This window comes from Chlamydotis macqueenii, chromosome 7 (assembly GCF_036417535.1).
Source record: "Chlamydotis macqueenii isolate bChlMac1 chromosome 7, bChlMac1.mat, whole genome shotgun sequence".
In the NCBI taxonomy this organism is placed as follows: Eukaryota; Metazoa; Chordata; class Aves; order Otidiformes; family Otididae; genus Chlamydotis; species Chlamydotis macqueenii.
This window is the reverse complement of record NC_141562.1, coordinates 11,236,780-11,248,067: the sequence shown is the minus strand read 5'-3', so window position 1 is coordinate 11,248,067 and position 11,288 is coordinate 11,236,780.

Genomic DNA, 11,288 nt, shown 5'->3' with positions numbered 1-11,288 from the left:
ATATTTAAATATGACCCTAATTTAGCCTCAGGATTTGGGGAGGAGGGAGTCAGCAGTAACGGGATTTCCATTCTGAGCATGAGGAGCGGATGTGAGCAGTGTTAGCGCGTGCTGCCAGTGGGAGCCTTCAGTAAAGGAATATGCTTCTAAGCTTTGCTTTTATAGCTTTTTCTTTTATGTGTGTCTGTTTTTACAAATTTTTGGAAACACGAGCAAGGCCGATTGTAGAGTAGCAGCCTTTTTGAGGTAATGGTGAAATACAGCTTTCCTAAAATCTAGTGCTTGGGGCCGTAGTGGTAATAGGCTGCAGATTTTTTTTTTTTTTTAATTACTGTGGGGGAAAGCACTGTGGTAAAGTTTAATTCTGTACTAATATATTTGTTCCTTGAGTGCAGTATACAGGGAGAGTCCTAAACGCTGAGAAAATCAGAGTGCATTGATAGATGCCTTTGATGTGATTAAGACGTTCCCAGCAAATGATTCACCAGATGGCACATCAAAGGAAGTTACTCAAATTGCATTTCAGAGCTTCAGCTAATCTCTAAAGCGTGTGGGCTACCATCCAGGCCGCAACGTTTTGCATTAGTTAGTTGTCCTGTATTACCTTGTCTAACTGTGATGATTTTCCTTTCTTTTGAGATCAAGCAGTACCAAAAACCAGAAGGGAGGTCAGGAGAGAAGAGACTTTTGAACCGTACTTGCCTCCAAATTTAGGGCTCCTGGCTGTTTCTTTGAAGGAGAGGCAAACGTTCATAGGACCAGCTGTAGAGGCGTGACCCTGTTTTGGTCCCTGTTTTCTTTGCTTTTGTCTTCTGTTGTCCATTATCTCTCTCTGTGTACGCATTGCCTTCCTGCCTTCTCCTCCACATCAGGGGAAGATACTCTGTACTGATGCTCAGAGGTGCAGATGAATGCGATACAAGGTGAACTTAGCCTGGTGGGATGTTACCCAAGGATCCATCCACATTTAGAAGAGCTGACACCCACCCTGCCCACTCCAGCTGACTGTAATGAGAGCCCTCAGGGTCTTGGGAACAGACAATGTTGATGGCTTTGAAGGAGCCTATTGATCTGCAGCCTAAGCTACGTGGTTTTGGTCAGTTAGATCTGAAATCCAGCAACCATCTAGCCACAGCAATTCTTCTTTCAAGATTTCTCAGCGTTTACTTGCACTCTAAGTATTTGTTTTGTTGGATTGAGATCTGACTCTTCATCTCTTCAGTTATCTATTCCTGATGCTTCCATTTGGATGTGCAGTTCAGTCATTCTCTCAGCATTTAGAGAACAGTCTCCCTTTGATATATCAGTAAGTGTGCATTTTACAGTAGAGGATGTACATCAACCATTACATGTCTGAGCTTCATCCCCTGTGATTTAAATTTGGAGTGGGTAGAATCTAACACTATCACCTACATAAAGCCCAAATTTACACAGCCATAATGTATGACTCATCTCTGAATTTGTGCCAAGTGCTGGGGAGGCATTATCCAGTTTATTTGTGTGCATCTCTCCCTTTCAAGATTTCTTTAAACATTTTGCAATAAGATTTGCAGAGGATAAAAATTATTTAAATGAAACCAGCATGTACCAACCTGCCTGATGCTGCAAGGAAGGTGGTATATTCAGCTTTTTTTTTCAGGTAGTGATCTGTATCTGCCATACTGGGTCTTGTAGTTTCTGGTTTTGAGTGGAAACTGATTAGCTGACCTCTTCCTATTTTGAGGGTTTTTGCAAGCTTAAAAATCATATTTCAGAAGTGATGTACATTTTGTTTGGCTTATAATTCTACTTTCCTGAAGGAGGCTAGAAAAGGGAGTTTTAGAAAATCAATTTGCTTTTCAAGAGTTTTCCTAGTTGTTCATAGTTTGATGATTTTTTTTCTCATCTTAGACAAGGAAAATAGGTCAGCCAGTTTTGTTTTTACTTGCATCCACTTTCCCTTTTAGGCTCATGATGCTGACATGTTTATGGTGGGCCTTTTTCATGTGGCATAGAACTGGATTTACTATGATCACTTTGGCTGCATTCAGCAGCCTCTGATTTCCCTTGTTTGTTTACTGGTTTGCTTTGAAAAGGGGTGTCAGAAATTTTTATCTCTCCCCTTCATGCCAGCGCTTCCCACCCAGGTCTTTGTTGTGTGATCTGGCAATTTTATAGAGGACGTGAATCTGCACAGAGTTTCTGTTCGGGAAGTTTTACTGGGCTATATATGGGTATATAAAGATAGATGCACGCAACTGCACATCCGTTACCACTGCATACAGATGGGATTGTGAGTTTGGCTCTGGCACGTAGCACAGTCCCCCTGTTCCACAGTTCCCCCCTGTAAAAGCTGTGCCCAAACGATGTATGCCTATTCAATTCCGTTAATTTGTATGCTGAAAGTGCTGTGTTTTTCTTGGTGTTTGAGCATGAACCACAAATTCACGTGATAATCTGAGTTGCTGAAACTTACCTGCAGTTAATGTTCACCATCTCCTCTCTTTGTTTATTGAAAGACAGACCAATGAAACTTGAAATAAGTTTTTTAGTGACTTCTACAGTAGTGGTGGCTTAGACTAATTCATATTAGCTTTGCATGCAGATATATTCAGGATACATCAAACATACAACAAAGTTTATTTTACTGCCATGGGCACTCATACGCACCTAGGAGGAAAGAGACTTTCGGTGGTGCATTTCTAGCATACTGATTGAGCAGCACTCCACTTGCAAAGAGAGCCAACGGGAAGGAGGACAACATGAATGTGCATATTTGGTTTGTGTGGCTGTTTGGTGCTGGTTAGTTGTTGTCTTTTCCTCTTTAGGGGGCCTTAGATCTGGTCACTGAAAGTCAATCTACTATCTTTTGAAATTAAAAAAAAAAAAATAAAGCCTGTGTTTCAAATGAGTTTTGTTGTCCCAGCGACCAGAGAGGGAGCATGCTGTGAGAGTCTTCTTGGTCCTGCAGCAGCTTATTCTGCCGAGTTTGCCATCAGCTTCCAGCCTTTCTGCAGACTCTCCAAAGTCATTATTGTTCCCATAGGTAACCCCTGGCTGGAGCTGACTCCAGTTGTTTAGCTTTCCTCTTCTCTACCCATACTGTTGCATGCTCTTCTGGGTAAAAAAGAGAACAAAGTGTTCTCTTATGGGTTGATTTGCACCATTTAGCCCATACCTGGTGAGAGTTGTCAGGTGTGAGATGGCTGCAGGCACATTTTCCAAAAGACAGGAGAAGAAGTTGGTGGGGAGGAGTGTGGGCAGTGGGTATGGCCTGCACTTCAGCCATCTCAATTTCTCCTCGACAAAAGTTACTTCAGTTAGTTAGTTTAAAAAAAAAAATATATATATATGTATATAACTAACACCTCTCAAGAGAGCAAGCCGCTTGGATAGCAGCCCTGTGCTGAAGGCTGCTCCTGCTGCAGCCAGAGCAGAGCGGAAGTCCCAGGGCAATGTAACTCTGTGGAGCAAGCCCTCTGTGGACCAAGTTTCCAATGCCTTTTCCTCAGGGGATGAAAGTCTAGGCTCAAAGTCATTATGTGCATGAGAATGAGGTGAAGCCTTTTAACAAAGCTGTTTCCCTTCTGCTCCTCACGCTGGCGGCCTTTTGAAATCTTCCACAGTGTAGCATTGCCTCTGGCAATGGTGCTGGGACCTTCAGGTCCCGTACTCAGGGACAAGTCACAGCAGCTGAACAGGGTCAGGACATCACTGGTGACAGCGAGGGACAAACCTAGCACAGCTGTCCAACCGGGACAGGATGTTTTATATGGCTGCAACAAACTGGCCTTGCTTAAGCCAGCTCTATGCAGCAAGTGAGTTCCAGTACAGGTATTAATTGTGGGATTAGCTACCAGATTTATGCACTGAAAGAAGATGCAACCGAGCAGAGGTGTACAGCCTCTGCTGTTCCTGGAGCTCTTCTGAAATGAAAGACAATCTGCTGCAGAAACGGGGTCATTCATTTTTGGAAGAAGCTGCCCCACTCAAAAAAGAGACTGAAAGATGGCAAAAAACCCCGTGTCAGGATATCTTTAAAGAAATATTTCTCCCTACAGCAAAGCCTTTCCCTCATTGGGACTTATTAAAATATAGATATTTTCTCCAAAGGAAAGAGAAGTACAAAGCACACCATCAAAGTAGAATTTCAAGCTATTTTGTTCTGATAGCGCTCTTTTTGCAACGGACACCAGATGGTATAAGGAACATCACTTTTAAATGGTCATACCACATGCTTTCCACATTTGAGGAATTACACGTGAAATAAATCACACTGATTTTTCAGCTGAAAAAAATGCCCAAAAAGGTCATAAAAGGACTGAGAGTTGCCATCTATAACTAATTAGCTTGCTTTGGTGCCTAACTGTACGCACTGGGGTTTTAAAAGTTTTTAATTTACATAAGCAGAGACATGAAAAGAACAGTGTTAAGCTGTGGTGGCAAATTCAGTCCTCTGCCTTATCCAAGCATGTGGGAGAGCAGTCTCAAGCCCTGTGGGAAGCAGTGGGGCTGTGCTTTCCCTTCCCCTGTTCTGCCATGTCCCTGACATCTGTGCTGGGCCCAGAGGGGACTCTGCCCTTTGCAGCAATATCTTTTGTCAGGCAGGTGAGAGCCAGTTGTCTTTAAAGCAAAGGGATTCCTGTCTCCTGGGGTTTGCACTTGGCTTTGAACAGACATATCGGCACCATAGGGAAAGCACAGCAAGTGGCCATATTCAGGGGTGCATCATTTTTTACCTCTGTTTAAAGATGCCTTGTGCCGTGGAGGATGATATCAGGGTGTTTTTACCTGCTCACAAATACCAAGTGAGGAATTCTCCTGCTGGGTGGGAATGTTATGCTGATGCATCTATATCAAAGATGTACCCTTGCTATAGGGAGCATGCTGAGGAAGAGAAAACTGCATTTCTGCAGAAGGGAGAAAGAATGGCAGAACTATATTTCACCTCTATTATGGATAAAAGATCCACTAAAGGCGATGTGATATCAACTCACATCAAAGTTGTCAGGAAACCATCTTTAAAGCATAGCCTAAACCAACAAAATGTGAAAACAAAGCAGAACAAGCCAACAACCAACACAAAACCAAATCGACAAAGCTTCTACCTGGTCCTACTAGGACGGACAGCAGGTATCACATAGGAACACAGAAGACAGTTCAGACCTGTGTCTTTAATGCCACCTGAAAGTATATTGATTTTATTAGATGTTAAGGGACAATTTGCTTCTATTCCTCCATGCTTTCTCCTCTTTCCTCTTTTCTGATATTCATATGAGCAGTTCATTTTCTAGTTGGCATTATGTATAAAGGTCTGGGGGATCAACTGTTGCTCTCCTGGGAGAATGACTGGTAGGATGGAGGTTCCTGCAATTGGGCAGGACGAATGGGGAGAATTAATGAGGCTTTCAAACTAACTGGAGAGGGGCTCACTTAAACCAACAGGCTTCCTATATGACAAAGAGAAGGACATGATCTGCAATAAAGGGACAGGCTTAGAAGGAAAGTTCCTAAGTGCTACTGAGGTGAAAGAGCCTGATTCTCTCTGGTGTTTTAGCTTTGCTGGCAATGTTCAGTATTCATGTCGCAGTCAAGCAACAGCTCAAACTGAGCAAGAAAAGGAACATGGCTGCACAGCCGTTCTGAAGTCCTTTGCCTCTTCCGCAACAGGTTGCGTGTGTCAAGGACCGAAATCTGTAAGATGCAGAGGGTGAAGGCATTGTTTGTCCCTCATTGCAGCCCTGCTCTTGCCTGAATGGTAGATATCATGGGAGTGTTAGGTGCTAGCTTGCTGCAGAAATGGGCTTTTTTTTTACAACTGGTATTTTGTGCCAAATGGCCTGTAAAACAATGTCTTGTTTAGTGCAAAATGAGGCATAAGTTCATTGTCCTTCAAAGGACAATTTTATTTTTGTTATTATAAAGAATGCTACTCTTTGCAATTGCTAAATCTGCAGTACTCAGAGCAAGGTGATGGATCATCTTTAATATTTACCACTTTGGAGGCACTGACTGAGCATGTGAGTAGGTTCAGCACAAAGTAGATTATTTTCAAAAGAAGGCTCTGAAGTCAATTACATTCTCATTCACAAGAGCTAAAAAATGAAGATGTATACGCAGGTAGGAAATAGACAACACTGTGCTCTAGCCAATTTTAACATATATGTATGCTTGGAAAAATTAAATAAGTAAAAGGTGCAGTCCTTTGGAAATACTGTGCTCCTGCCACTGCCACATCTGCAATGAAAACCTAAGAACACTTATAATTTGAAAGATAAGTAACAGTTGATACGGAATTTGATTCCCAAAACCAGATGTTTTCACATACACTTCTGTCTTTCAGGCAGGAGGTCTTGAAGGCTGTGTGACTAGACACTTCTAACTCCATATGAGGCTGGAAACTGGAAGAACATGTCTTCAGCAAAGGAAAAAAGTATTGTGGTGTGGTGCATTCTATCTTTTCCTCAAATTTCTTGCCCCCAGATGGCTGTTAACTTTATGTAATTCGCAGCCAAAGATCCTCCCACAGGGAGCAGGAACAGAGCCCAAACTGATCCCATCCAAATGGGGTTTGCTCCCGTCTCCAGACTGACTAATTCCTCTGTTAAACTCAGGTGAGCCTTCCCGGCATGTGAAATTTTGCCCCCAGTTTCTCTCCAAGGCTTACATGAAAGCTGCCATGCTACCCAGGATCTGAGTTAGGGCACACTGTCAGCTTCCTGTTGTCTATTGAAACATTTTATCCTAAACTCAGGCTATTTGGCTAGATCAGTAAATTTAGTTTAGAAATGCCTAGAGGTGAAACCACTAGCAACAAGAGAATGATTTGTCCCTTACAAAAATCTGAACCCTCAGAGACGTAGCCTGGAAAAGCCAGTTTGCTGTAGATGACTTTCTAGCCAGCTATCGAGATGACTGCCAGTAAAATTCAGTTGGTGGTGTGTAAACTAATATGGTGCCAATCATGTATGAAAGTTATTACCCCTAAAATGGTCAAAGGTGTAGTTTTTCTCCACCCATATAGTGATGCCATGTAGTAACGTAATTTAGAAGGAATGCCTAAAAATTTGTGCAGCTGTCGTGGTGATGAGAAAAACTTGTTGAGAGTAGCAGTGTGTGCACTGCCTGCATGAAAGCTGCCAACGATGTTCTGGGTGTTTCAGTGCCTGTTGGTGCCAATTGCCTGTTTAAATCAATTCAGCAAGAGCATGTACTTGTCTGTGTAACAGGCAGATGTAACAACACACATATATGTGTGAAAGAACATATTCCTCACTAAAAGTGTGGAGATGTACGTTTGGGGAGAGACACAGAGCAACACAAAGGGCAGGAGCGACAACTCACTCGTGCCTTTCAAAGCTCCCTCCCGGGCTGGCGCTTTAAAGATGGAAGTTGATACAGGTCTGGAAGAGATTGTATGACAGAACAGGGGACTGTAGTGTGAGTGTCCACACTATGAAATAAATGAAGTAAAATTGATTTTCATGTTAGGTAGTGGTTTGCTTTTGCTTGTGTTTTCCCTCACAAAATCTACTTGCTATATATGTAAGTAGGATGACTCAGTCTTGCAGAGATTGTTGATGGACGGGGTCAGGGAAGACATTCCCGAACAGAGAACGAATAAACAAAAGCAGAGGTTTTATCTGGTTGGTTAAAACTGCCTATTGTGGGCCTTAGTGTACAAACACTGCCTGCACAAACATATTCAGGAATTATCTTAAAAAGGTGATCTCCTGTGTCCTAGGTCAGACTTAGATAACTTCCCCCCTGGCTCTGCGTTAGCTGCTTGGAGAACCCGTTACAAAAAATTTACTTGCTGTTTGTTGGGTTTTCTTTAAGCAGCCTGATTACATTTTAATGACACTGTACAAACACATGGTTAGAATGGAGTGCTAGAAATAGCTTCCTAGAACTCAAATTGGTTTTTAAAATAAGCAAGTAAATATGTGCACGTGTGTAAGTCATCCATGCATCCATGCAGAACTAGTTATTTTTGTTCTTCCAGATGAAATTGTCTGTAAAAACATGAGATGCTATTTATTGTCACCATTATTTATAATTTAAAATGCTAACAGTGACACGAAGTGTTGTCTCAGCTCATTTAACTGTGCTGAGTGTGAAATGGTTAGGAGGATGATAGAAATCTCTGACAAACCAACCTCAGGTAAAAGGTAGTTACTCATATTTGCTACTCAACCCCTGTTTTTTCATAGTGGTGAGTAAAAATGGGTCATCTTATTAGGCAAAAAAATACTATCATTAGCAAGGAACGTTTCCATCTCACATTGAGGAGAACATAAGTGTAGTGCAATGTCACCCCCTCCCTGTGGTTTTGACTTCAAAGGGAACTGGAGAAATAGGTAAAAATAGCTGGACCGGCTTCCACAGTGACACCGTGGTGAACTTGAAGAAGATGTGCTGCCTGTCACCTTGGCTGTGGGGCGTTCACAGGGTCCTTTGCAGAAAGTTTCTCTCCTTAGATCTTTCTACCTTAGGAAGAAGATATTTTAGTCCCTCTAACAGGTGAATGGACAATTTTGATCCAACACTGGAGTGATTCAGCAAAAAGTCATCACCTGTATAAAAGACGTAGTCTCTGACACTGGACTTGTTCCCAGGTACAGCCTTATGTCCCTGCGCAGGGTCCCAGAACCGGCTGCGCCTTGGCAAATGCGCTTTGTTGCCTTACGGCTCTTTTGAGGTTTCCTGGAGGCAAGTTATTTCACAGTGCTATTGCACTCCAAAAGGGAGAGGAAAGGGCACTGCCTTGCCTCTGGTCACTGCTGGCAGCACAAAACACGCAGCCAAGTTTGGATTTAGGGGGAAGTTGTGCTCAGACTAGGGAATGCTTGGAATGGAAAACTAACTAGCAATTCTAAAAATTTAAATCCTTTTATCCCTATGGATGTATTTCTTTAATCTAAGCACTTGAGTGATAAACTGCTCAGTAGTTTGTCACTATCTATTTCTGTGCGAAACAGGACATAATTGCAAGCCAGGTTTTCCTTAAGGTCCAGAAGGCTTAAAACCTCCAATAGACATTTCCAACCACAAATGGTTATTATGTTGCTTAAAAAAAAGTTTATCGACAGTAATGAGATATTCTTTGGTTTTTACTCTGTTATTTTCATGAAATAACATTTGCCTTAATCCTTCTTGTTTTGGTGCTCTCTCTCTCAGCCTGATCCATATGAGAAATGCCCATTTATCCAGCTGGTACCTGACTCAGGACTTAGAAAAATGCAGAAAAACCACAGCTTTGTGACCAGGCAGGAAGAACTACAGAACTATAGATGGTTATAACCCTAGGTGAAACTGGGAAAACTATTGAGACAAACTAATTGCTTACTGATGAGAAACATTTCTTAGGGCAAAGTGAGAGTTTGCAGTAAACTATAGACTCCTACCCACACCCCTTTGATTATCCTCCCTGAGACAGGACCAAAACAATCCAAAAAGTGTGGAAATGCAAAGAAATAAGTGTTTGATTCACCAGTCCTGCCAGACCCAAGCTATTGTGCCGCAGTTATTTGAGAGGGCAGCTGTCACCTCAAAACGTGCCTTGGTAAGGGACAGTCGCGAGTTACCTCCTTAGCACTGCTGCAGTGCAGTGGGGGAACTTGAAGGCCTGTGGCTGCCCAGAGGGCAGCTTCTGTCCCTCAGCCTCAAGACCACATTGCTGTGCCATTTTTCTCTCCCTAGATGCCTATACTCCTTTTTTTTTTGAAAAAAAAAATCAGACCAGACTACAAACTCACTTCAGGCAGAGACCATTTGCCAAGTATTGTGTTCTGCAGAGATATTCTAAATCATATGGGAAAAAAGAGCCCATTGGCAAATACTTAGCTTGTATCCACTGGATCCTCCTTCAGACAACAAATCTGATGCCTATCCCAAGAGCTAAATGGAGAATCTCTCATTTTTTCTGGGAGATTGCTATCAGAAGTGGGCTGCTTTTCCGGCAAGAGATGGTAGTCCTCTGGCTACCAAAAGGAAGGTGATTTCCTGTAATTATTTTCTCAAATAGGAGTTTATCTTTAGATTTGTGATATTCTCAGTGCACTTACTCCCTGTTTCAAATTCAAAATAGCAATTCATTTAAATGATCCACTTGCCTGTGCAAGATAAATTAGGAAAAATTGTAGCAGACCAGCCCCTAAAACTGGACCATATAGTGCCCAGTTAGAGTCTCCTGTGACACAAAATGGTGACTTCACCAGCAGGCTGCCCAGCAAATACTTGGATGCAACTCAGACAGATATTTTATACACCAAACGCCACCTGCAGTAAATGCACAAGAAATCAAAGCAGGACTATATACCCAACAGAGAAATCCTGGTGTGATATAAGAGTGACAGTGTAGAACCTCGAAGTAATCCTTTTTGTACTGAACATCCCCTTAATACTGAGCAGCTGAAAGGACCTCTCTGGGTTTACACAGCAGTATCATTTTACACAGCATATCAAATATGACCATAATTTCTGTGTGTGTGTGTGTAAATGTCTCCCTATTAGCAATGGGTAAAAGTAGCTAATCTCAACCAGCTTTGATGTTGAAAGGAATTAAAGATAACGTCATTCCTTCAACTGCTGTGGAGATAGGAAGCCACATAGAGACCATATACATTTCTAAACTTAGGGAAACGCTCAAAACGCATGCTTTGTTAGACATTGTGTGTCCACATAAAGTGTCTCCTCAGCTGGAGGAAGGCTTCTAGTGAGGCTGTCAATCACCTGAGAGGATCCTTGTCCAACAGGAGACTTCTGATGGGGGTGATTCTGTACTTATGTGGGGACCACATGTGAATTGGCTTCAAACCAATGCCCCTGGTCTCCTAAGCAGAAGCAGAAGAATACATGTAACTGCTGTACTGCAGTTAACCACACCTCATAACTTGTCTTGTGCATGAGCGACCTTTAAGACTTGGAGCACCATCAAAGAGCAGTTTAATGTCATGCACTGTTTAATTTGATTTTTAAGGTTTTTAGGTTTGATCTCAGAAATTGTTTTGCAAATTCACATGGGGATGGATTTTTTGTGACTTAATATTTCTGTCATTAAGTGTATTTTGAGTGCATTTATCTCATATATGGTGATTTAAACAGGCTAGAGTAATTCAATCTGGAGGCATTTTGAGATGGCATTGACATCAGGAGTCCTGGGAAGAGACAGTTTCTGGTCTCTTATCTGGAAAAAGGAAAAACAATTCTTGCACTTTTTCAGTCTTTTACAGTTTCTTTTAGAAATCCTATAGGAATATACAGTGATCAACAGAATAGTTCTTTGAAGCACCTGGTATCAATGTTTT